The sequence below is a fragment of the Lemur catta genome, chromosome 2 (genome assembly GCF_020740605.2).
Source record: "Lemur catta isolate mLemCat1 chromosome 2, mLemCat1.pri, whole genome shotgun sequence".
Classification (NCBI taxonomy): domain Eukaryota; kingdom Metazoa; phylum Chordata; class Mammalia; order Primates; family Lemuridae; genus Lemur; species Lemur catta.
Genome location: NC_059129.1, coordinates 28,076,389 through 28,102,679, shown reverse-complemented (window position 1 = coordinate 28,102,679; position 26,291 = coordinate 28,076,389). Strand labels below are relative to the sequence as shown.

Genomic DNA, 26,291 nt, shown 5'->3' with positions numbered 1-26,291 from the left:
CAGCCCTTTGTGCACACAGGCGCATTCGAGCTTCACGTATTACTCTCCATGTTCTTCCTTGTTCTCTTTTTTAATGCAACACACCAACTTTATTTAGCAAAAGTAACAGGCAAATAGGCACTTACGTTAAGAGAAAAGCTGACCAGAGGAATTTTACCTTACACACCTGCCGTAAGCTACCTGCAGCTGCACGCAGTGAGCTCTGCTGTGAGCACAGCGCACGCACCGCTGTGGACGCGTGATCTGCATTCACTGAAGGTGCCTCACACGCATACCTGAAATCTGAAAAAGATCCCACGGACGGTCCCCCGACACCCTTCACTTTTGTTGATCTTCTGGAGGAGGTCACCTGAAGAGCAGAATGTGGCATCTGGCTCATGGCTCATGTCATGAGCCCGGCCTAGATTCCGCTGGACACCAGGTCTCCTCCACGCCTCTGCAGACGGGTGTGGGCCCGTGCGTGGACAGCCGTCTGGGTAACGTGCCCGGCGCAGCGCTTGTCTGAGCAGCAGACCCACTGGGGGCCACCCCACCCGCACGAGGTGGGCACCGCAGGCCTCGGGTCTGCGTGGTCAAGGCACTGACTCGGCTGGGACCACTATCTTATTCTTGAAGAGGCAGAGTATCCCCCAGGACAGCTGTGCTGGGACTTCGCTCACCCACCCCTCTGAAAGACTCACAGTTGTTTCCAACTTGATCGTATCACTGACAATGGTGCAACGAACATCCTTTCAGTGCACAAGCGTAAGTGTTTTTGAAGGACAGAGTCCTACAAGTAGAATTGCTAGGTTGAAGTGTATTCTCACACTTTAAATATCTTCAGAGTTTAGGAGTAACTTCCTGAAACACCGATCTCATCACGGCGCTCCTCTGCCAAGGCGAGACCTGAGAGGAGGCTGCAGGACAGGCAGCGACCAGCCAGCCCCAGCCCCAGCCCCGCAGGCTGCAGGGAGTGGGCACGAGCGTGTGTCCAGGGGCGGGAGGCCGGGCTGCGGGCAAGGAGTCAAGTGGCAAGAACTGAGGCAGGCTGTGAAGACAAGCACGGCACCACCTAAGGATGGCAGGGCTGTAGGAGCACACTGGAGAGGGCCACAAAAGGACAGATGGGCAGGTGACTGCTGGTCGCTGACACAGGGTTCAGCAGAGGCGGCTGGGTGGAGTGCGGTGTGGGATGAGGCGATGGTTTGGTCTGGGCCCTCCTCAGTCTGGAGGGACTAAGGGAGGTCTGATGCCAGAGGAAGCCAGGCCATGGTCACGAGGTCCGGGGGTGCAGATTCAGGGAGCGTCGGCAGGGTCTTCATGGCCTCCTGAGAAAACGAGAGGCTGCCACTCCAGCAGCGCGGGTGGGAGGAAGTGCCAGGAAGAGGGGCAGGGATCTCCTGGGGAGGCCTCTTGGTAGCTGGTCCCCCGGCAGCTCCACTGGCCCCCACTTCTCCAGGCAGAGGCAGGCCCAGCCTGCTCTCCCGGGACTTGGTTTCTGCCCCCTAAGCTGACTGTTGGAAGGTGGGGTGCCGGTCAGGTGCCTCTGGGCCAGGTAGCGTGCCCAGCCTCCAGCTCAGCCGCAGTCTGGGTGGGTCACTCATCACAGCCCTTGGCCGCTGAGTTACATCTGAAACGCTCTAGAGAGTTTTTTGAAGTGGTGGTAGGACGGGGGACAAAGAGAAGAGGGAAACAGAGGGTGGCCCTCCCAAAAGGGGTAAGAGGAAATCCAAGAGCATTAGTCTCTTGGAATCTTGGAAATTCAGGGACTACGGTTTCTGGGGAAGGAGCAAGTTTCAAAGTTGTAAAGCCAGGTCCCATCAGGACAAAGAAATGCCCGCTGGACCGGGCTGCCTGCGCAGCAGCTGGTGACATGGTGGGGAGGCAGCTGGCTGAGGAGTAACTGGCATGAGAGTGGAGAAAGCCAGTGTAGATGACACTGTCAAAGAGGGCGGGCCAGGGAGGATGGCGAAGATCAGGGTGGGTGGTGAGAGAGGACACAGGGTTGGGGGCTGTGGGGAAGACCCGGCTGCTCGTGGGCTGACGGGAACACACAGCTGTGGCGACTGCAGAGGCTGATGCAGAACAAGCCGAGGAGTGGGGGCAGGGCTGGGGGGCACCGCCTGCCTCAGCCCAAAAGGGAGCACAGGCACTCGGCAGGACACTGAGGCCTGCAGGGCAGTGAGGCCCCAGACCAGAGAGGTCTGTGTCCCAGCACGGGAGGATCAGCCGGCGTCAAGGTTTCTAATTAATGTTCCTTGCACCAGCTCCCCTGAGAAGGGAGCAGGTTTCAAGGGAGCCCCAAGCCAAGTGTGCAAGCATTTTATTATTAGGTAAATCAAAAAGAATCGCTGGTTCTAGAAAACAAACCCAACTGCCACTCTTGCTGATCCAGTTAGTCTTTGTAAACGGCTTCGCTCTACCCAACCTGCCGCCTTTAAAGTTTAGTTGAATTCACACAATTAATTTATGCTGGATCTTGCTAGAATAAGGAAGTGCTTTATTTATTTACAACAAAAACATTTGTAAAATAATTCTCTCTTCAAAACAGAGAACCCTACAAAATACACAAAGCCATTTCTATTTGTATTTACTCAGGGACATTAGCAGCTGGAAGGGGGTTGGGACTGGGAGAAAAACCAAGCACTAATTCTATTTTTAAAAACCAAAAAAACTACCTAAAAAAAAGGAGCAGTGTTCTACTTGTTGGTAGCCACACTTTCTCCTACTCTGTGTACGAAAATGTGAAACAGAAAACAGCGCCCACGAAATACATCTCAGCAGCGCTGGTCAGAGAGAGGCAAGAACGGGGCTGTGGAATGCCAGCCCCTCTTCCAGGCAGGTCACTGTAACCGAGTGGCACGAGGGAGCTCCTCCACTCCCTGCCCACCCTGCAACCACGGAGGACTCCAGAGCTCACTTCTCTTGTTTGCAGTTGGCTGGAGAATCTGGGAATCAAACACGGCAGTTAGGAATGCCACAGAACTCAGCAGTCCCCACGACAAACAACCACAACCTGAAGCTATCACAGTGCAGTCACATGCACGGGGTCACCACAACCCAGTGCTAGGTCTGCAGTTCCGGGAATGGTGACAGTTCGTGGCCGATGACAACTAGATGGGAATCAGGAGACAGACATTAACTGGTAAGCTGTGAAACTTACCAATTAATATGGTGGCTTTGAAACTTCAAATCAAGAACACAGGACACAATCTCAGAAAGTCAGGATAGAAAGGACCCTAAGAGATCATCCAGTTTGATTTCTTCATTTTTCAGATGAGGTCCTAAGATAAGTGACTAATTTCTGAAGGCACATAGGGCTTTAAGCTATTAGTCTTTCTCAACTGTTCCACAGGCAGTGACATTTCCTTAACCATTTGAAGACATGAAAAACACTCCAAAAGAGCCGGACATAAGCAGCTGCTTTTCAGGGACACCCCAAGACCCTGTATCACACACTGGGCAGCTCGAGCCCCTCAGGATGTGACCCAGCAAGAAGCCTGGGCACGAGTCTCTCACACCGCGCCATAGCAGCCTCTGTCCCTCGCTACAACATGCCTCTCGCCCCACACACAGATCATCAACACCAGCACGCTGACCGCAGGGACGGCACAGTGGGGCTCATCTGGACCCAGAGGGCCTAGGTCCCACTTCTGGGCTCCACTGTTTCCTGGACAAGCTGCACGTCCTTTGTTACCTCATGTGTAAATGATAAAAACTGAGCTGTTGTAAGACCACGTGTGACAGTTCTCTGAAGAGCACACGTGTGAAAGTTTTTATCACCACTTAGTCACAGTTCCATAGTTACTGTCTGCTCATCATCCCCCAATTTTAATTTCCCTGGAGCCAAGCACTGGTCCTAGACCCATGTAAAGTGCTGGTACACAGACGGCGCTTGCTGTATATACCCTTTCCCGACACCAGTGTACTGGTGTGCACAGCTGTCTGGGCCATATTTTTTTTTTGGCGGGGGGGGCAACTCTGAAATAAGAATTCCCTTATTGCAGAAAAGCAATTTCTGAGGTGAGGAGAGGACTCTGCCTGTGACATCTTCCCCCGTGGGCAGTGGCAGCAGGTGGGCACAGTGCAGGGGCAGCACTTGCTTCCCATTTAAATCCAGCACTAACAGCGCTTTTCTGTGCTGCCAGTGCAGTGATACTCTGTTGGTTAAACTTTAGTACACATTTAGCCTTGGTTAAATGGCCTTTATTTACTACAATTTATAAAAATATGGCACCAGTGAAATTCAACTCACAAATGTCAAAGTTACCACCCTTACGGAGCTCTTCTTAGTGGGATAAAGAGATGAATAAGCGTATATATGACAAGTGCTGTGAAGAGAAATAAGCAGGATGTGCGAATGCAGAATGACATGCTTGCTACTTAAAATAATGTCGCCAAGACAGACCTCTCTGATGAGGGGACATTTCGGTAGACTGAGCTCTATCAGCAATCAGGAGAAGAGCTCTGCGGGAATATCAACACAAAGGCCAAGAGTCTGGAATGTGATTCGAGTGTTTGAGAAACATCCAGGAAGCCAGTGTGGCTACGGTGGCATGAAGTGGGGAGGAAAGTTAGGAGTTGACACTGGAGTGACAGCAAGGGGCAAATCATGCAGGCCTACAAAGGGGTGAGGAAGGACCACAGAGTTCATTCAAGTGCACCAAGAAGCCACTGGAGGTTCTGAACAGAGAGATGCCATTTAAAGATGGTTCTGGCTGCTTTGTGGAAAACAGATGGTATAAGGAATAGAAGCACAGAGAACACCCCCTACCCCCAATCTGGGCAGGCTCTGAGACTGCTTTGCCCAACACGCTAAGGTGAAGTGATGACACTGAGCCAGTGTCCCGCTCCAGGCTCTCAAAAACTGGCAGTTCTACTCTTTTTTCCAACACTTCCTTCCCCTTATTCCTCAGACCACAGACGCAAGCTGCCATGTAAGTCTGTCTACGCTAAGATCGTTACACTGGAGAGGCCAGGTATAGGCCGCAGCTGACGGCCCCAGAGAAGCCCAGACTTCCAGCCGTCCCTGAGTCAAGGTGCCAAATCACGTCCGTGAAGCCGTCTTGGACCCTCCAGACCAGCTCGTATGTCAGCTGAATACTACCGACTGATTTCAATTGATGCCACATGGAGAAAAAGAATCACCAGCTAAGCTCTGCACAAGTTCCTGACCTAAAAAATCATGAGATATGATAAAATAGTGGTTGTTTTAAGACACTAAATTTTGGGGTGGGTTGTTACATGGCAACAGATAAATAGAATAAGAGGAAATGGAAGTATACTACCATACACTTTTTGTGTTAGATGTGAAGAGGAATATTATTATTTAGACCATAAGTTAAACTTGCATATTGTAGCAGAGAAAGCACTAAGAAAAAAAAAAAATGCCACAATGGTAAAGTTCATAATAGAAGAGATGAAATGGAACACCAAAAAAACCCACCACACACACAAACCAAAACAATTAAGGAAGAAGACAGATATAGACAAATAGAAAACTATGGTACAGCAGGTCCTCAAATAATGTCATTCCATTCAGTGTTGTTTCATTATAATGTTGAGAAAAAATATCAACTCCCACCTGGGGCCACGGTCTGTGTGGAGTTTGCATGCTGTCCCTATGTCTGCATGGGTTTTCTCTGTATTCAGTTTCCTTACACGTCCCCAAAATGTGCACATTCGGTTGTTTAGCATGTCTAGATTGTCCCAGTATGAATGAGTGTGAGTGTGTGTGTGCACACACTCAGTAATGGAATCACATCCTGTCTGGGGTAGGTTCCTACCTTGTGCCCTGAGCTGCCAAGACAGGCTCCAGCCACGAATGACCCTGAACTAGAGTAAGGCTGAAAGATAAATGGATACAAATTATTGTAAAAGAAAAATTTGTAGAATCATACAAATGCATGATAAACGATGTGGTACAAAACTGTTCAACAAGCCTGCCATACTTGTTATTGTTTTTGAACTGCATGGTGATAGAAGGTGCTCCTTAAAGTTCTGCTTTGCAAACATTTATTCCTTGATTCCACTGTAACTATGACTGCCACCACTCACTGATTCACCAAAAACTGGGTAAATAATTATCTCACTTGTTTTTCTTAATCTTTCTTAAATATATGTATAGATCACATTTATTTCAATGTCTAGTATTAGAAGTGCCTTGGGTCTTTGTCTATTTAGAAGTTTGGTGATGTTTTTGTGGTGAGAAATATCCCATAGGAACTTAACTCTTGTCTATGGTAAAATTGGTTTTGTTACATGTCTTTTTACTTAAAGTCAGAGTTTCCAAGAACCTATCGATGACATTAAGGACTTAAACTTAACCATATTCATATTTATATAAATACAAATGGCCTAAACACTTGAATTAAAAATCAGATTGTCATATTGGATTAAAAAAACAAGATACAACTATATTGTTTGTAAGAGATACACATTAAAAATAAACATATATGAGTTTAAAATAATAGGCTAGGAAAAGCTATACCAAACAATAATCATAAAATACTGAAGTGACTATATTAATACCAGACAAAGCATGAGTTTAGGACAAGTAATGTTACTAGAGATAAAGAAGGACACTTTATAAAAGAAAGAGTCAATTCATTAAGAAGATATAACAATATGTATGTCTCTAAGAGCTTCAGAATACACGACACAAAAACAGAACTGAAGAGAGAAATAGGCAAAACCACAATTAACAGTTGGAGATTTTAATACATATCATCCTAACTTGTAATGGTTTGACTTAACAATTTTTGGACTTCATGATGGTGCAAAAGTGATATTATCAGGTACACTCCTCCACGTATGATGTCTCGGGATACGTCAGGACAAACCCATTGCAAAGTGACTGTAAATCGAAAATACATTTTTGACTTAGAATGTTTTCAACTTGCCAGGGTTTATCAGGACATAACCAGGTTGTAAGGTGAGGAGCATCTGTATTCCTTTCTCAACTGACAGCACAAGCAGACAGAAAATCAGTAAGGATATGGAACACCTGAACAACTATTAGCCAACTCAACCTAGCTGACGTTTACAGAACACCATCACCAACTACTGTAGAATACTTTTTAAGCGCACATAGAAAAGTCACCGAGATAAGACTGCATGTTGGGCCATAAAACAAATCTCAATAAAGTAGAAAAGACTAAAATCAGGTTGTGTCCTCTGACTATAGCAGAATTAGAAAACTGAGAAAATCTCAGATATTTGGAAATTAAGCAACACACCTGTGAGTAACCCATGGGGAAAAAAGAAATTACAAGGGAAATAGTCACAATACAAGAGAGAATAGTCACGATAACACAGTAGGAATAAATTCAGTACCTTGAATATCTGAAGACCATATGGCTCAATGAGAATTTGAACTCACAAATGGACAAATAAGGAGGATGGGAGTAAAAATAGCAAGCTACCTGACACAGCAAGGAGTTGGGACTTTACAATGGGTTAACACAGAAGGCTGCCAGGCCACAATCATCTTGCCAATATCTGTTGCTCCCCCAAAGAGCTGTCAGTTAGGAGAGGGTACACTCCCTCCATGGTCCTCTGAAGAGTCCACTCACACCTGCCCAGAGAGTGCCACCCACTCTCTTGTGTATCACATGCAGGGTATCAACAGCCAGTCACTTAGTATGGCCAGAGGAGCAGTTTTGACAAAGAGAACTGCAGCCTTACCTGATTAAGAGAGAATACCCTTTCTCCTCTTGCCTCCCTACCCCAACACACCAAAGGACCTAGCACCTAAGAGAGAGAAGGGGGGTGGGGTGTAAAGAACAGAGCCCTCTCCAGTCAAACTTCCAGAGCCACAGACAGTGGGAGAGAAGTATGAGTAGAGGCTGACGTTGAAGTTTTTGAAACAATAGGATTGGGTCTTAAATATTAGAATGACAAGGGAGGGGGGAGGCGGAAAATAAAATAAATAAATAAATAAATATTAGAATGACAGTGTTCTAAAAAGTGTAAGTGACCAGAATGGAATCTATCTAATATGTTGTTAAAGAATCTGCTGCCCAGAAGAATGAGGTTTAATACAGCACATGGGCACCAGTTACTGAAGGAAAGAAAACTTTTCATTTCTCACCCCAATGAGATAAGAATCGTCAATAAACTGGTTATAGAAGTATAGTAGCAAATTTTAAAAATAGCATATACTGAAAAATCTGGAACACAAAGTCATGTGCACAGAATAGTTGCAACCACAATAGTTCAGAAACTATCACTGACAGATGGAAATATCAGTTGTATTAACAAGTGGAAGTTTGAGTTATAATCTGTAAATAGCAAATAAAAACAAGAATAGGCTCTGGAAGCCTAACCTCATTTCTTTTATGTGTTGCTTATACTAGAGTGGAAGAAAACAGCATTATCTGGGCATCCTCATGAAGTAACCATCAATACTCTAAGGAATGAGGAACACAGGAATATAAGGAACACCACTCTGTGACATTCCCGTGGGTCAAATGGAGAAAAACAGACTTAAGCAACTAGACAGATGTATGATCTATTCAGCTACAACCCAGAAAGCACCACTGGCCCAACGTCAACAGCACTAGGGACATCCGTGGCGTTTCGCAGGTGTCCAGGTGGTCTGCTGCTCAACACTTCTATTTACCATCCAGTGAGGACCTACAAGCTAGATAGATAACATCAGTTCCAGAATAGGAGCTAATCAAATTCTACAAATATCTCAAACTGGGTCAGTGGGTCAACTGTAAAGTCTAGAAATACTATGAGAAGCGGCACCCAAGACAGCCTTAAAACAGTGACATGTAACTGTATAAACTGCTTCTAAGCTTCATATTAACAAAGTCCTGAATTAATTTCCATAAAAATAAAATTGCTCTACATGCTTCAACATTAATTCAATAAATATCTGGGTGCCCACTATGTGCCAGGCACTGTTCCAGGTACTAAGGCTACAACAGTGAATAAAAACACACAACACCTCTGCCTGCATGTACTTACACTCTAGAGGGAGATTAGACATGATCAACAAAAGTATCTTGAAAAACAAAGCTCTCCCTCCCTGCTGGGCCACCAGCATTGGATGTTTCTCCTGCCCAACACATACACCCATGTCCTCCCTCACAGCCAGGTTTCTGAAAATGCTGTCCTAGGCTTGTTTGTCTGCCTCTTGTCCCTTTTTTTTTTTTTTTAAAAGAGACAGGGCGTCACTCTGTCATCCACACTGAAGTGCAGTGGCTTGATCATAGCTCACTGCAGCCTTGAACTCCTGGGCTCAAGCCATCCTCCTGCCTCAGTCTTGCAAGTAGCTGGGACAGGTGTGTGCCACCATGACTGGCTCATTTTTAAGTTTTTTCCTATAGAGTTGGGGTCTTGCTATGTTGCCCAGGCTGGTCTCAAGTGATCCTCCTGCCTCGGCCTCCCAAAGTGCTGGGATTAGAGGTGTGAGCCACCATGCCCAGCCCTTTCCTTGATTTGACTCCAGACCACACTACTCCAGAGATACGTCCTCATCCTCAGTAAGGCCTCACTATCCTTCCTGTGTGACACTGGGGAGAGCTGTGGGTCAGGGTTCCTGAGTTAAAGCCACCCCACTGATACAGCGAGCTCCCAGGTTACCAGAGTTGATCACCATCCATCAGAGTGAGGACTGAATGGGAGAAAGCAGAGCTGCCCAGGGGACAAAGATGAGGGCTACCCCAACACAGCAGCAAGACGAACATGCCGTACTCTGTCTGTGTGGCATCCTGACGAGGGTGGGTGGGGCAGAGCCACAGAGTAGCTGGATGGAGACACTACCACACAGGATGCATGAGGGCAAAAACATCGGAAGTACTTTCCTGTCCAACCCCAAGCAAAGTCAGGGAGAAACGATGAGCTAGCAGTAATTTGACAATAATTGCCAATGCAAATGGCCAGCCTCGGGGACAAAACAAATTCAGCATTCCCTCTGATGACTTGGAACTGCTGGCCAGCTTGAGTTCCAATAGGACTTGCAGTATTCAGGTCCAGGCCTACTGGAGAACCAAAACAGAGCTCAAGCAACCGAGTCCCATGAGGGAAGAGGGAGACCCACCAGAGCATTAAAATGTCATGATTGAATCATTCCTCTACTAATGGATTTCATTATACCACTACTAACCCCAACCTGCTATACAAAGGTGCAAGAGTCATTCTAGCACTAAAGTGAGGAATGACTTAATCTACCTTTTATCAACTTAACCCACTGGTCACTTAAAATACGTGATATTTTAAGTCCGTAAGTGGAAAATTTGGGTATAACTGTTTAGACATCTGAATAAAGTTAGATCCATGCTTCAAATTAAGGATGTAAATAAACTGCAGATAACTTAAAGATCTAAACACAAAAATTATAATAGAAAAGTATTAGGGAAACGGAAGACATTACCTGTCAGTTAAGAAGGGGAAATGTAAATAGACAATAAAAAATGGGAAGACGCTTAATTTCACTAGTCATCAAGAAAACACATTTAAACATCAGAAAGGTACAATGAGGCCCCTGACATAAGCAGTCTCACTCCCTGCACCCCACTCAGCAGCCCCGGAAGCCCCGTAGTGTCCAACTGGAACCTGCCCAGTGCTCCTGCCTCCGCCCCATCCAGCCTGGGGGCCCTGACTGATCTCAGCACCACCTTGCTTAGCTTCCCTCTTCAGGGAGATTTGGGGCTCTCTTTTGTACTTTCTTCCCAACTCCAAAGGTTCCCCCTAAACTCTTCCCTCTCAAGCATCAAACAAGAAATTGTCATTAGCTTACTATGAAAAGCAAGTTCTGTTCCCTTTTGCCCCAGATTCTCCTCCTCAGTTTAATTTGAAGGCCTTTCATTACAAAAAGCCTTCCCAGTGCATTTTCTCTGGGGAAGGACTGTTCTGTTTAAGAGGACTGCCCCTGCTCTCCTAAAGCAACCAATTAAAAATGCACAATATTCTTACTCCTGCCACACGAAAGATTCGGTAGTATAAACCATAGTAATAGGTCAAAGAGGGATGGGGAAGCTTATCTGCATGACAAGAAGGCATTTGGTAATCATTCTTGATAAAAGCCTTTAGTAAAAAAATTCCTTCACATGATCAAAAAAGAATATAGGCAACCCAAGCCAGTAGCACGCTTGATGGTATGAACGGGCAGCAGCTCCATTACAGCCGTGAGCGGGGACACGCCCACTGCTACTATTTAACACTGCTCGGAAGCCCCAGCCTACTCGATTAGACAAGCTCTGAATAAAAAAAGACGTGAACTGGGGAAAGGAGACAAAATGACTATTACTTGAATACGATGATCATAAGCCTGATACATCCAGGGACGCCACCACCACCGAGGTAACTATCAAGACAACAGCAGAATCCGATGCGTGGTTAGAGACACAGGCAACTTACAGAAAGGACACCTCACGCTGTAAACATGTGAAAAGAGGCTCCATCACGGATCTACTAATGCTAGGCATGAGATTCCATTTCAGATGCACGAAGTTGACAAAGATGAAGACGCTTAACAATACAAATGACAGCAGAGGCATGGAAAGGGGGGTGGTATTAATAAATAGGTATGGACCGAGTGCGGTGGCTCACGCCTGTAATCCTAGCTCTCTGGGAGGCCGAGGCGGGCGTGTTGTTTGAGCTCAGGAGTTCGAGACCAGCCTGAGCAAGAGCGAGACCCTGTCTCTACTATAAAAAAAAATAGAAAGAAATGATCTGGACAACTAAAAATACATAGAAAAAATTACCCGGGCATGGTGGCACATGCCTGTAGTCCCAGGTACCTGGGAGGCTGAAGCAGGAGGATTGCTTGAGCCCAGGAGTTTGAGGTTGCTGTGAGCTAGGCTGACGCCACGGCACTCTAGCCTGGGCAACAGAGTGAGACTCTGTCTCAAAAATAAATAAATAAATTGGTATGGCCACTTGAGAGATCAATTCAGCAACATGTAGTTCAGGGAAGGTATACATAACACACAACCCAGTGATGTGACTTTTAAATATCATAGAAAATTCAGGCGTGAGGTTAATGGCTATATTATCTTGTATTGATCACTGTTAAAAATATTATGATACTCTTATAGGATGGAATGCTACCCAGTCACTTCTTTAAAATAAATTAATAATTCATGTGCTAACTTAGAAAACACCCACAATGTATTTAAAAACATATTCCAGTATAAAATATGTGATTCTTTTTCAGAAAATTACATATACACTAATATTCTTGAATATTAAAAAAAAAAACTTCAGGAAGGATACATCTGAAACATCAACAGTGGTTACCTCTGAGAGTGGGTAGGACTGGGGAAACTTTTACTGTCCTCCCCTCTCCTTTTTTTGGTTGAAACTATAAGCATGTAGCATTCTTATAAGTTAAATTTAAGTGCTAGCAAAAAATTGGAGGCTGGGTAGAGGAACAGACCGGCAGAAAGCTGATCATTGCCAAAGATGGGTAATGAGTCCGTGGCAGGAAATCATGCTATTCTTTTACCCTTGGGCAAGCTTGAAAATTCCATGATGACAAGTTTACAATAATCAAGTGAAAAAAGAAAAATAGTTTCAATCTAGCCTATGTCTGATGAAATGACTTTAGAAATAAACCCTATAATCAATATTCTTTGAGCATGGATGCAGGTGGGTAGAGAAAACCTCCAAGATGCCTTCAGATACTAGGATCTTACGAGGTTCAGTTAGCTGAATTTGCAAATTGGAGTCAATAAAAAGTAACACTTTAGCATAAACGAAAATGTACCAAAATAGAAAAGCTTATATTTCATTTTGAAGACCCAGTACACGTAGCACACAGAGGTGCAAAGTCAGACAAAAAAAGCTGTCACGTATCCATGGCTCAAGGAAAGATAAGCCCAAAGAGCCACAAAGACAGTGGAAGTCAGACTTAGGCAGTGAACACAGACAAAGGGCCAACAGGGCAGACTGCAGCTGAATATATTAATACTAAACAAGCTGCTTCCAGTGAGAGCGAACCTGAGGCCTCGGGAAAAGGCAGAGTGAATGTGAACTAAAAACTCAAGCAATGATATGATCGGTGTCCACAATAATAGCACAAAATAATGAGCAGTAATCAAAGAAGAGTGTGAAATGTAACAGAGAAGACAGAGAAGTGATGTAATCCTGGAACCATGAGCTGGAGGCTGCAGAGCCCAGGATGTTTATGTCGGAAATCCGAGGACAAAGAGCTGAGACTCAGGGCTTAGCAGCGTTCCGTTCCCACGGTGGCAGTGGGTGGGTGGTGGGTGTCGCATACCAGCCCCGCCTCGTAGCCCTGTCCCACAGCTGTCCATAACAGCAGACCAGAGTAAAGCCTCAGCCGTGAACATCATCTGGGGAGAAACCTCTGGAACCTCTTTTCAGTCACACAGCCCTTTAAAAAAACTAATGAAAGCTCCCTCTGCAAAATCCCAGAAAATGAACAAAGGTTGTACATAATAAATGTAGAGATGCACAGACCTTCCCTGAAACCATTTAGCCGGTTCCCTTTCTCAAAGTGCAGTATTCACAGTCAATCTTAAGAACCTAGTCTGGGTATCTCAAATAATTCCAGCAGAAGACGACGAGTTTTATTGGGGACCCTGGCCCACTCAGACTGCTCTGACACTCTGGCGGGTTGGTCATCATCCGCCCCTCCCACTCCTGCCCCCCTGGCAGGCAGCCATTCAGGGCTGAGTCTCACTGCTGGGCCTCCTTGGCCTGCCTCTCTGGTGGCCCACTCCATGCTAACTGACCATTGAAGTCCCCACAGCTTTTCTGGTGGTGCTCTGGGCCAGCTCTCTGCCCCCTCCCCTACCTACATCCCTCTGCAGGGAGTGCAGCTACTTCCCTGTGGTTACAGAAAGCCTGCCTCTTCCCACAAGTCAGGCATCTGCTGGGAACACACAACAAGCTCTCTGAGTGGTCTCCTGAAGCCCACCCTTTCCAGGTGTGAATGGAACGACAGCACTTGCAGGTCCCTCTCCCGCTGGGGGTGGGCCAGGCCTCACAGCATGGCCCTGCCATACTTCTTTCAGTTCTCAGTTGCCATGGTGCCCTGAAATACAGTCAAAGAGGGGCCCAGAGTGCCACCCCAATTGCAACCATTGTTTCAAAACAAAGTTTACATTACTTACTATGTGATGTTTCTAGTTACCATCTAACCATCCTCCTCCTCCGTTAGGGGGAAAACACAGTCCAGCTGCACCTGCATCACCTGCTCACCCAGCCACCAGGAGGTCCCAGGCAGCTGCGCTTCCACCAGCACTGGGCACCTCTCCACTCTCCCTTCCTACTCCCTCCTCCCAGACTCACCTTCACGCCCAGCCCTGCATTGGAAAACCCAGTGAATTACTTTTCAGTCCTTATCTTGGCTGCTTAATTTTTGAAATTCAACCCTCTAGAGGTTCTTTAGCCTTTTTTGGTGCTAGAGACCCCACAGGAAGCTGAGCGCCATGGAATGCGTGTATACACAACTGCTTCAGGGGCTTGCAGCTCCCCAGAAGCCCACCAAGAAGACCCAGTCGAACCCGTGCTCCTGGCTTTCACGGTGGCCCGTCCTCCCGGTTCCAGGCCTCTCCTCTCAGCCCATGTTAGCGCTCCAGGTCCACCCTCAGCCCACCGCCTTCCTCTCTGCACGCCTCCCCTGGTGACCTCATCCCCATGCTTGGAGTTCGCTGCCCTGTATGTGCTTGTGGCTCCCACCTCTCTCTCTGGCCAGGCCTCTTCTCTGACCTCCAGACTCACGTCCAACTGCCTGCTAGTGACCTCCACCAATTTTCTGAAGGCACCTCAAGTGTGACAAGCCCAGAACTAAAATAGCTGTTCCCAAGCCTCCTCCACTTGGCAGTACCTCTGTGGACCTGGTCAGCAAAGCTGGAAACCTGGGGATCCTCCATTCCTTCCCCTCATCTGGACCCATCGGACACCAAATCGTGTGATTTTTCCATCTAAAGTAGTCCTTGAATTTTCTCCCTCCTCTCCACACCACTGTCTGTGTGAGGCCCTCCTCTCTTGGCTGGGAACGGCCACAGCCTCCTGGCTCCAGTCTTTCCCCCCATACAGGCATACCTTGTAGAGACTGTGGGTTCGGTTCCAGACCACCACAATAAAGGAAATCTTGCAATGAAGTGGGTCATGTGAATTTTTTGGTTTGTTTTGGGTGCATATAAAAGTTATCTTTACCCTATACTATAATGTACATCTACTAAGTGTGCAGTATCATGTCTAAAAACATACGTAACTTAATCAAAAATACTTTATTGCTAAAAAAATGCTAACAATCATTTGAGACTTCAGCCAGTTGTAACCTTTACCAGTGGAGGGTGTTGCCTTGATGTTGATGACCGCTGACTGATGAGGGGCGGTGGTCACTGAAGGTTTGGGTGGCTGTGGCAACTTCTTAAAATAAGACAGTGAAGTTTGCCGCGTCAATTGATTTCATGAAAGATTTCTCTGCAGCATGCAATGCTGTTTGATAGCATTTTACCCTCAGAACTTCTTTCAAAATTAGGGTCAATCCTCACTGCTGCTTTATCAACTAAGTTCATGGAATATTCTAAATCCTTTATTGTTTTGTCAACAATGTTCATAGCATCTGCACCAGGAATAGATTTCCATTCAGGAAATCACTTTGCTCACCCGTAAGAAGCAATTGTTAAAGTCTGATCATCAGATTGCAGCAATTCAGCCACATCTTTGGGCTCTACTTCTAATCCTAGTTCTCTCACTATTTCCACCACATTTGCAGTTACTTCCCCCACTGAAGTCTTGAACCCCTTATAGTCATCCATGAGGGTTGGAATCAACTTCTTCCAAACTCCTGGGGTTTTTTAATTTGTTTGTTTTGTTTTATTTTTAAGACAGAGTCTCATTCTGTCACCCTGGCTACAGAGTGTAGTGGCATCATCATAGCTCACCGTAATCTCAAACTCCTGGGCTCAAGCAATCCTCCTGCCTCAGCCTACCGAGTAGCTGGATCTATAGGTGTGCACCACCACGCCCAGCTAATACAGAAGATTTTTGATTGACTTTGCACATCCCTCAGAGGAACTGCTATGTATGGCAGTTATAGCCTTATGAAATCTATTTCTTAAATAAGACTTGAAACTCAAAATTACTCCTTGGTCCACGGGCTGCAGGATAGATGCTGTGTTAGCAGGCATGAAAACTACATTCATCTCCCTGTCTATCTCCCTTAGAGCTCTTGGGTGACTAGGTATATTGTCAGTGGGCAGTAATATTTTGAAAGGAATCTTTTTTTTCTGAGCAGTAGGTCTCAATAGGGGGCTTAAAATATTTAGTACACCACACTGTAAACAGATGTGCTGTCATCCAGGCTTTTTTGTTACATTTATAGAGCATAGGCAGAGTAGAATTAATTTTTTTTTTTTTTTAAGATACAGGGTCTCGGTCTGTCACCCAAGCTGGAGTGCAATGGCATAATCATTGCTCACTGCAACTTCAAACTCCTGAGCTCAAGCAACCCTCCTGCCTCAGCCTCCCGAGTAGCTGGGTCTACAGGTGTGTGCTACCATCCCTGGCTAATTTTTTTTGCTGAAGATGGGGTCTTGCTGTATTGTCCAGGCTGGTCTCAAAGTCTTGGCTGCAAGCAATCCTCTGCCTTAACCTCCTAAGTTGCTGGGATTATAGGTTTGAGCTATTGCACCCAGCTAGATTTAGCATAATTCTTAAGGACTCCTGGATTTTTGGATTGGTAAATGAGCTTCAAGTCACTAGCTGCACTGGCTCCTTACAGGAGAGTCAGCCTATCCTTTGAAGCTAAGCATGGACTTCTCCTCTCTAGCTATTAAAGTCCTACATGGCATCTTCTTCCAATATAAGGTTGTTTTGTCTGCAATGAAAATCTATTGCTTAGTGTTGCCACTTTCATGGATTATCTTAATCAGATCTTCTGGATAATTTGCTGCAGCTTCTACAGCAGCACTTGCTGCTTCACCTTGAACTTTTATGTTACAGAGACAGATTTTATCCTTAAACCTCATGAACCTCTGTTAGCATCAAACTTTTCTTCTGCAGCTTCTTCACCACTCTCAGCCTTCAAAGAATTGAAAAGAGTCCGGGCCTTGCTCTGGATTGGGCTTTGGCATAAGAGAATGTTATGACTTGTTTGATCTTCTGTTCAGAACAATATCAGAACTTTCTCTGTATCAGTAATAAGGCTGTTTTGCTTTCTTATTCGTGTGTTCACTGGAGTAGCACATTTAATTTCCTTCAAGAACTTTTCTTTTGCATTCACAACGTGGCTAACTGTTTAGCACAAGAGGCCTCCGCTTTAGGCCTATCTCAGCTTTCAACATGCTTTTTTCACTAAGCTCAATCATTTCTAGCTTTTGACTTAAAATGAGAGGTGTACTATTCCTTTCACTTGAACTCTTAGAGGCCATTGTAGGGTTATTAACTGGCATAATTTCAATATCGTGTCTCAGGGAATACAGGGTGGCCCAAGGAGAGGGAGAGAGGAGATGGAATCGCTGGTCAGCGGAGCAGTCAGAATAGACGTAACACTAAGTTTGCCATCTTCTATGGGTGTGGTTCATGGTACCCCAAAACAATTACAATAGTAACACTGACGATCACTGATTATAGATAACCATAACATATAATAATGAAAAAGTACAAGAATTATCAAAATGTGATGCAGAGACACAAAGAGAGCACATGCTGTTGGAAAAATGGCACCAATAGACTTGTTGATGCAGGGTTGTAACAAACCTTTAATTTGTAAAAAACACACTATCCACAAACAGCAAAACAATGAAGAGCAATAAAACAAGATATAGCTGTATCCATCACTCTCCCAGCCACCAGAAGGGATTACTACAAGAGAGAGGAAATGTTCTAAAAGGCAGCTGTTATGATGAGCTCATCTGTACAGAAAGGACTAAGCTGAGAATGTTTAGGATGTGTGGTTCTGAGCTATCTTTGCATTAGAGAGATGTGTGGTTCTCAGTAGATGCTGATATATAAGAGGGTACGAACACAGGAAAATGCCCCCCCAAAATGTCCTTGTCCTAATTCCCGGAACCTGTGAATGTTACTACACATGGCAAAAGAGACTCTGTGATTAAATTAAGGATCTTGAGGTGGGGGATTACCCTGGATTATCCTGGTAGGTCCAATGTAATCAGAAAGATCCTTATAAGAGAGAGGCAGGAAGGGCAGTGAAAGAGAAGACAACATGAAGACAGAAGCAGACGGGAGGGAGGGATCGAGAGAGACTGGATGAAAGACACAGAGGCTGAGACTGACAGAGAGCGCCTGAGAGTCGAAGACGCCATACTGCCGTCTTTGAAGATGGAGGAAGGGCCACTAAAGGAATGTAGGCAGCTTCCACAGGCCATTTCTCACAGAAGCAACAGGAAACCAATACAGATTTGCTCATATTCAGGGCCATCACATTCAACTCACCAGAAAACGAAGCTCTATGAGCTCAGGATGCCAAGCAGACTGCACAGCCCGGCCTGCTTCAACAGTCTGTCTGCACTGCCTTTTCTGCTCAGGCTGCAGTGCTGACAGTGACTGCTGTGGCTGCACCACAGTAGCAGGGCAGACCACATCCTTCTCACCTTGTGAGCACACGACCATCCTCTGTGCTAGAGAGGACTTCTGCTCAACAGCTCTTCACTTCCTTTATCTATTAGATTTGAAAACCCCTCTCTGGGTTCGTGAAACTCTCAGGCTCACCTGGTTCATCTCAGCTTCACCCTGGGTCTGTGACTGCTCTGCAGTGTAGGGGAGCTACAGCCCAAGGTCATGACAGCATGATCAACATCCCACAGAACTTGGGGCAGTCAAGAAAACTAGAGGGAGACTCCTCATCTTCCTCTCAGATGTTACTGAGATGCTTACTTGACGTTCATTCCTTATTGCTCAGGTTTACTTCTGTCACTATTTTCCCGTGTGCTTATTCATCCAAATTAGTGTCTAAGATTATATATGCTTGGAGGCAGGGCTTATGCACCTGATAATGAGCCCAAGAAATTAAAGACAGACTAAGCTGACATCTGATGGTCTTGATGAAGAACAACCTAAGGGACTACACAGTGCCCTTAAAGATCAGGTTGCTTCATCCTACAGATGAGAAAACTGAGGCCCAGAGAGATGAAACGGCTTGGCTAACGTCATAGCAAGAGAGCTAAGCCTGAGAATCCAAATTTCCCATTTTTAAATTCCATAATGAATCATAAAGGGCATTTCCATGATTGTTCATTCTGAAGATCAGAAAAAGGAACCTAGTTACCGCCTGGAATTTAACAAACTAGACTTCATTGATACCTCACCCACAAAGAACACAAAAACCACTAAAGTAAATCTCAGCAGGAAGCAAGTTTAGGGCCCATTACAGCTGCCAAGAGAGGATGTGGAGAGAGGTGAAGGGGCCAAAGAAACTCTACCAGGGGAAATGCTTTCCCAGGAAGGGGTATAATGAAAAGGTACCAACCTAAAAGGTATTTATAGTCACACAACAAAGGGATGACTTCAATGACACCTCCTGAGCTGGGAGAAAAGGCACAGATATCACAGATATCCAGAAGATCAAGAGACTATGTCTAACAGTTTGCCTGGAAAACGGCATGGCCTTCATCTGACAGGAAGAGAATGCCTGCCTGGCCCAGTTACCCTGGAGAAAATGCAACTTCATTTTGAGGAGGGAAAAAAAGTGGAGACATAGACAAAAAAAAAAAAGTCAGAAAAATTAATAATATATAAAATTACAAAAATACATTTGAGACAGAGTCTTACTCTGTTGCCCGGGCTAGAGTGAGTGCCGTGGCGTCAGCCTAGCTCACAGCAACCTCAAACTCCTGGGCTTAAGCAATCCTCCTGCCTCAGCCTCCCGAGTAGCTGGGACTACAGGCATGCGCCACCATGCCCGGCTAATTTTTTCTATATATATTTTTAGGTGGCCAGATAATTTCTGTCTATTTTCTTTAGTAGAGATGGGGTCTCACTCTTGCTCAGGCTGTTCTCGAACTCCTGACCTCGAGCGATCCACCCGCCTCGGCCCCCCAGAGTGTTAGGATTACAGGCGTGAGCCACCGTGCCCGGCCTACAAAAATACATTTTAAAAAATTTTCAAAAAAATACATTTAAACAAGTTATTATTTATCTAGGACTCAGACATGTCTAACAAGATGCACAAAATACCTTTTGAGACTCAATACTAGATTTGAGAATTCTTAATCTCTTTCGGAAGAAGGGGATCAAATAGATCCCCTACCTAGATCCAGTCACATACTGAGAGATGGTGATCCGATCCTGGGGCTTCCTGGCAATGACCAGTATGGCCAGGACACAGGAAGGCTATTTTGGAACAAGAGAACCTCTGTCCCCAGAGGCCTCCTCTGGCCTCAGTGTTGGCAGCAGGTTCCCAGGGGCCTGTTTCAGTGCTCACTTCAGGCCAACTGCGAACCAAGACTCCATTCCAGAATATCCGCTAACAGAAGTGTGCGCTCCACACCCCAGCCTTTATTTCCACTGGGGTCTCCTGGGAGCTGCCTTGACTTTCCAGAAAATATATATATATTTTTTAAAAAGTCTGTTAAGATACTCTTTTCCCAAGGCTGGCCAAACCACACAGCTCAATCCTCTTAATTCCATAGCCCAAAGGCTTCAGCTTCTCCTAAGCATGGAAAGCAGAGAAGGGGGGAAATTCCTGAACATCTGAGAGAGGGATGAAAGCACGTGGACACTCAAGGGTCATGCTCCAACCTAACAAAGCCGCCGGATGTATCGAAAGCTTCCGACATCATCCAGAGTCTACACTTCAAATCCAACGGAAACGGTCACAGTTGTTGACACATATACACAAAGACCTCCACAGGGAAAGGGTCCTAATTCTCTTTATTCCTTCCTCAGTTTGTAAGACAGAAATAATCATTTCTCCCTCTCAAGAACATTGGGAAAGTTAAATGGATTTATGGACGTGGTAAAGCACCGCAGACGAGGAATGGTGCTTAGACTCTGGCAAGAGCCGTCAGGAAGCCCTTTACCCCAGCACCGCCGCTTCCTCTGCACACCCCACAGGCCACGTGGGCACAGCAGGGACCCCAGAAACCACAAAGGAAACAGTGACACGGGCAGCTATGCAAATCCCAAAATAAGTTAAAACTGGGAGAAAATATCTGAACTTACATAGAAGATGTCTAATTAACATCCCTCATGCAGAAAGAGGTTCTTATAATAGATAAAAACCACCTAGGAAAAGAGTGGGCAAAGGAGATCAATAGGCAATTTCCATAAAGAATATGGATGTTGGCCAGGTGCAGTGGCTCATGCCTGTAATCCTAGCACTCTGGGAGGCCGAGGCAGGTGGATCACTTGAGGTCAGGAGTTCGAGACCAGCCTGGGCAAGAGTGAGACCCCATCTCTACTAAAAATAGAAAGAAATTATTTGGCCAACTAAAATATATATATAAAAAAATTAGCCGGGCATGGTGGCGCATGCCTGTAGTCCCAGCTCGGGAGGCTGAGGCAGTAGGATCGCTTAAGCCCAGGAGTTTGAGGTTGCTGTGAGCTAGGCTGACGCCACGGCACTCACTCTAGCCCGGGCAACAGAGTGAGACTCTGTCTCAAAAAAAAAAAAAAAAAAAAAAAAAAGAATATGGATGTCTAATGAATACACAAAAATTTCAATATCACCAGAAGTTGGTGCAATACAGATTAAAATTATATAGCACTTGTATCCACTATTTTAGGAAGAAAAATCCATCTGAGGAAAATTAGGGAAGCTAGTGTAGGGGCTGGTATTCAGCACAAAGCCCCTTCCTTCTGGTATTTAAGGGTCCCAAAGCATTTTGATTGGATCCCCCTGCTCAGCCTTGGGAAGAGTCTACTGAGAAGGCCTGCCCAGCTAGACTGGCCAGTTTTTCTACTGTTTCTTTCTTAGATGTGAAGTGGCAACCAAGCGTTTGTGGAAACTCTACAGCATGGAAAAAAGAAAAGCCAAGCAAATAAGCAGAAAGCAAATACTCAAGAGAACAGAAGAAAACATACAAAAACAGTCCCTATCTTTTGGAGCTGCCTAGGAGAGGCCTGTGGCGGAATGACAGGATTGCTGAGCGGTGCTCTGCATTCATTCAGCTGTGCCCGGGGTGGGAGTGCGACACATGTGTGCTTGGATTCCGAAAGCTGAATGTTTAAACGTGCTTTCTACACAGGGGTGTGTCTCCTCCAGCTGAACATCTTGTGGTAATGGATATTACGTCTGGCTGGGGAAAACTTCTACCTAGTATTGTAAAACCCAAACCTATTAACAGAGTCCTAATGGAGGCTATCGCTAGACATATAAGGCTTGATGGAGTTACGGTGAAAGTTCGTAGAATTGGCATGTCTGAAGAGGCTTTATGTCAAATATACCTCTTTTGCCTGATTGTACCACAGGGACGGACATTGTATCTGACTGGTGATGTTTTTCTACCTGGCATTATAAAACTGCACTTCAAATGATGTTAATTGGACACACTAAATGGTAACCAGTAAGGTTGCCCAAACCCACACAATGTAGATTAGAAGCTGGTAGGGCAAATTCTCTGTGCAATACCCCTACGTGGAGTGTAGACAGGGCTTACAACAAAAGACTGTAAGCGCCTCACAGTGACAACTACTGGGACTTTGCAACAGAGAATTTAAACGGTTTATACAGGATCTCGCTAGCTGGGGAATGCAAGGAGGAAACACAAGCACGGAGCCTCTTTTCACCTGGACCTGACTCTGGAATGGCATGAGGAGCTATGGATTCTGTTGTCACTCGTGCACTATAAACAGCTGACAAAAGGGCTGCTGCATTTATGGATGGTGATCCAAGGTAAGCAGACAACATCTTATGTGGAAGGCCAGCACCCCGATGGAAGGAAGTAAAAACAAATCAGCTCGGTGGGCCGGATTGCATGCTGTCTTCCCAGAGATGACGGAAGAACTCAACAGCATAAAAACCCCCGTGTTTGGGTCTTTCCTGTGGGCACTGGCCAAGGTAGGAGGGAGGGCAATGGAAATCTGGCCTCTTAAAGGGACTCCTGTATGGCCACCAGCCAAAGTCACTGGCAATTTGAGGGGTGCATTAAAATAGGGCATGTGAATGCCCATCAGGAAAAAATCCTTCAGAAGGTAACTAGAAGGGACAAGCAGATATCCCTGCATGGGGTGGGGGCTTCAGGAATGCAGAGATGGGCTCAATCTAGACACTTTCCTTTCGTACCCTCTCAGGCACATAATGCCAGCAAGATCTGTTCTGTCTGCCGGTAACAAAGACTCCCGATGGCTATTGGACAGATGCCCTTTTGGGAAGGCCCTGAACGTAGCTGGCAAGTCATACTAATGCTGGTAGCTGTCGGGGGCTACCAATGGGTCTCGACAGGAATAGATGCTGATTCTGTACTGGGCTTTGCTTACCAGGAGGAAGATACAAATGCTCAGGTGCTGTCAAAGAACCAGAACAAAAGATATTGCACCAATTCAGATGACCGTCACTTCTCCAGACCAAGAGAAACACTTTATAGCCCACAGTGTCCAACAATGGGCAGAGTGATAGCTTGATAGAGAATTAGAATGGACAATTAAAATACTGTCTAAAATGGTGGGGAGACCAAAGCATGAAGGGCTGGCTGCCTCACCTTCACGAGTGTGCACCCACTCCACATGAGTGGGACCAGAGGAGTGTCCCCACTGGACAGTCCTCTGCTTTTCTGGTGAACATGGGGAAGAGGGGTGGGGATGCTGGTGTGACTGTGCAATCCTCACCTAGGCAGGAGGACACTGGTATAGACTAAAATTTTTTTCTTTCTTCCCCACATGACCTCAACTTATTTCTTCTTTTCCCTGACTGATGCAGAGGTCACAGGACCAGGGCTGCAACTGCAAGTGCTAGAAGTAGGGACAGCACCTCAGAAACCTCATATCAGAGTCTCTAAGGGCCCGATGGGGATGGGCTGTGCCTCCCTCCCACCTGGCAAAACCGGGGCTAACAGCGAATGCAGCCGTGTTGCCTGGTGGTAAAAACAGCCCACTCGTTCTGCACCTACGTAACCTTCCCCACCTTAATAGCAGTGGGACTCGGGGAGGTACTTGCTAGATGACTATTTCTGTCTGCAACCTGTTCAACACAGTGGCAGGACTTCACGTCCCTTCCAAAGATGGAACTATTTGGGTATAAATGAAGAGAAAGGACGGAACAGTAGCTGAGGGTAAAGGAATGAATAAATGAGTTACGTGATGAGGGAACTCACAGTAACACCTTGAAAGAGGCTAAAGCAAAAGATGACAATGTCTCTGAGCTCAACTCCATACGCTTGAAAGGACGAAGCTCTGTCTGCTGAGCCCACTCCTGCTTCTGGAACCCGGCAAGGCTGAACGGAAGCCTGCAAGCCTGACAGCCTCGTTCCGGGAGACATTTTCACACAACATGACGATGGGCTCATTATTAATGACTATACGGGATTCTAGAAATATGCCATTGTCTTTTGAGTTGTACATTATTTTGCTGTTAAGGGATTTGTGGCCAGAGACCAGGGATGGACTCTGACATAGTAAGAAATATATATCTGGCCAGGCGCAGTGGCTCACACCTGTAATCCTAGCACTCTGGGAGGCCAAGGCGGGAGGATCACTTGAGGTCAGGAGTTCGGGACCAGCCTGAGCAAGAGTAAGACCCCGTCTCTACTAAAAATAGAAAAATTAGCCGGACGTGGTGTGCACCTGTAGTCCCAGCCACTCCAGAGGCTGAGGCAGAAGGTTTGCTTGAGCCCAGTAATTTGAGTTTGCTGTGAGCTAGGCTGACGCCACGGCACTCTAGCCCAGGTGACAGAGCAAGACTTTGTCTCAAAAAAAAATAAAAAATAAAACCCAAAATTTTGATTACTGAAATGAAAATGGAGGAGTTGGAGGAAGATAAAGTACATTCCCCAGGAGGAAAAAAGATAGAAAACTTTTAGGAGACCATAGAGAACGGAGGATCCCTGCAGGAGGTCCAACATCCAGCCAATAGGTGTAACAGAACAAGACAACAGGGGAAAGGAAGGAGAAGATGTGATTAAAGAAATATTGCAGGGAAATTTCTTAGCTCTTAAGAGCTTGAACCTCTAGAAGTAAGACGCCTACCTGCAGGACTTGAACATCAGGGGGTACCTGGACATGTTACTGTGAAACTTTAGATGACTCAAGAATAAAGAGAGATTAAAAGATTCCTTACAGAAAGAAAAAGTAGATTTCTCAGAAATGACCACCCAAGAAACAGTTTGTCCTCAGATTTTTACCTGGAATCTGCACCTGGAATCACCCGTGAGCCATCCTGAGAGGAAAAGAGCACTGCGGGGGGAGGGGGGAAATGTGTCCTTTGATGGGAGGTGTGGAGGGGGACAGGGAGGAAGGCCTGGGGTTGGGGAGCAAGTCCTGAGAGGCAGGGTAGGGTGTGAAGCAGGGAAGAGGTCTGAGCGGGGGAGGTAAAAAGATCTTAGCAGGAAGAGTCTGAAGTGGGTAAATTCTGCGTGGGGAAGCATGAGAGGATAGATTCCAATGGGGGGTAGGTCCTGATAGGGGGAGGTTTTAACCTAAGGATTAAGTGGGGGGAAGGTTCTTTTTACTCTAAAAATCTAAACCAGCTATGTTTTCTGTGTGGGTATATATGTGTATGTATGTATGCACGCACACACACACACATACACACACACAGAATGAATGGATCTGCTGCCCAGGCTTCCAGCGATCCTTCTGCCTCAGCTGCCTGAGGTGCTGGGACTACAGACATAGGCCATCATGCCTAGCCATGTATCAGCTATGTATTTTTAATCAAGTGTGAAGGCCTAATAAAATCAATTCTTGGACATACAGAGATTCAGGTAATGTATCTCCTATACCTCCAATTTTCATAAGTTGCTCAAAAATATCAGAACAAGGAAGTAAAACAAGAAAAGGGATCCAGGAAATAGTGGCTTGAACCCAGGAGATGAAACAAGTCCCAGAACGGCAGCTGTGCATCAGCCGACAGAACAATCTGTACAGACGGCTGCACAAATGCGGAGATTTCCAGAGGGCGGTCCCTGAGAAGAAAGGGCACACACAGATTAGATGGTACCGCGGACTTGTTTTTTTTTTAAAGATAAGGATAAGATAAAACTAAACAGTTCCATGAAAAAAAGTAATTAGAAATTGCAGGAAAAACAAGGCCGGGCGCGGTGGCTCACGCCTGTAATCCTAGCACTCTGGGAGGCCGAGGTGGGCGGATCGTTTGAGCTCAGGAGTTCGAGACCAACCTGAGCAAGAGTGAGACCTCGTCTCTACTAAAAAAATAGAAAGAAATTAGCTGGACAACTAAAAATATATATACAAAAAATCAGCCA

The 26,291-nt window shown here is 45.8% G+C and overlaps 1 protein-coding gene across 1 annotated transcript in view; it reads right to left on the bottom strand.

Annotated features, from left to right (window-relative positions):
- Positions 1 to 2,582: 2,582 nt before the first annotated feature.
- The window catches only part of FKBP6 (FKBP prolyl isomerase family member 6 (inactive)), a 43,273-nt gene continuing 19,564 nt past the window's right edge, over positions 2,583 to 26,291 (bottom strand). The window contains exon 9 of the mRNA XM_045543125.1: positions 2,583 to 2,927. The gene's annotated coding sequence lies outside the window, so the exon portion shown is untranslated. The remainder of the gene's footprint in view (positions 2,928 to 26,291) is intronic.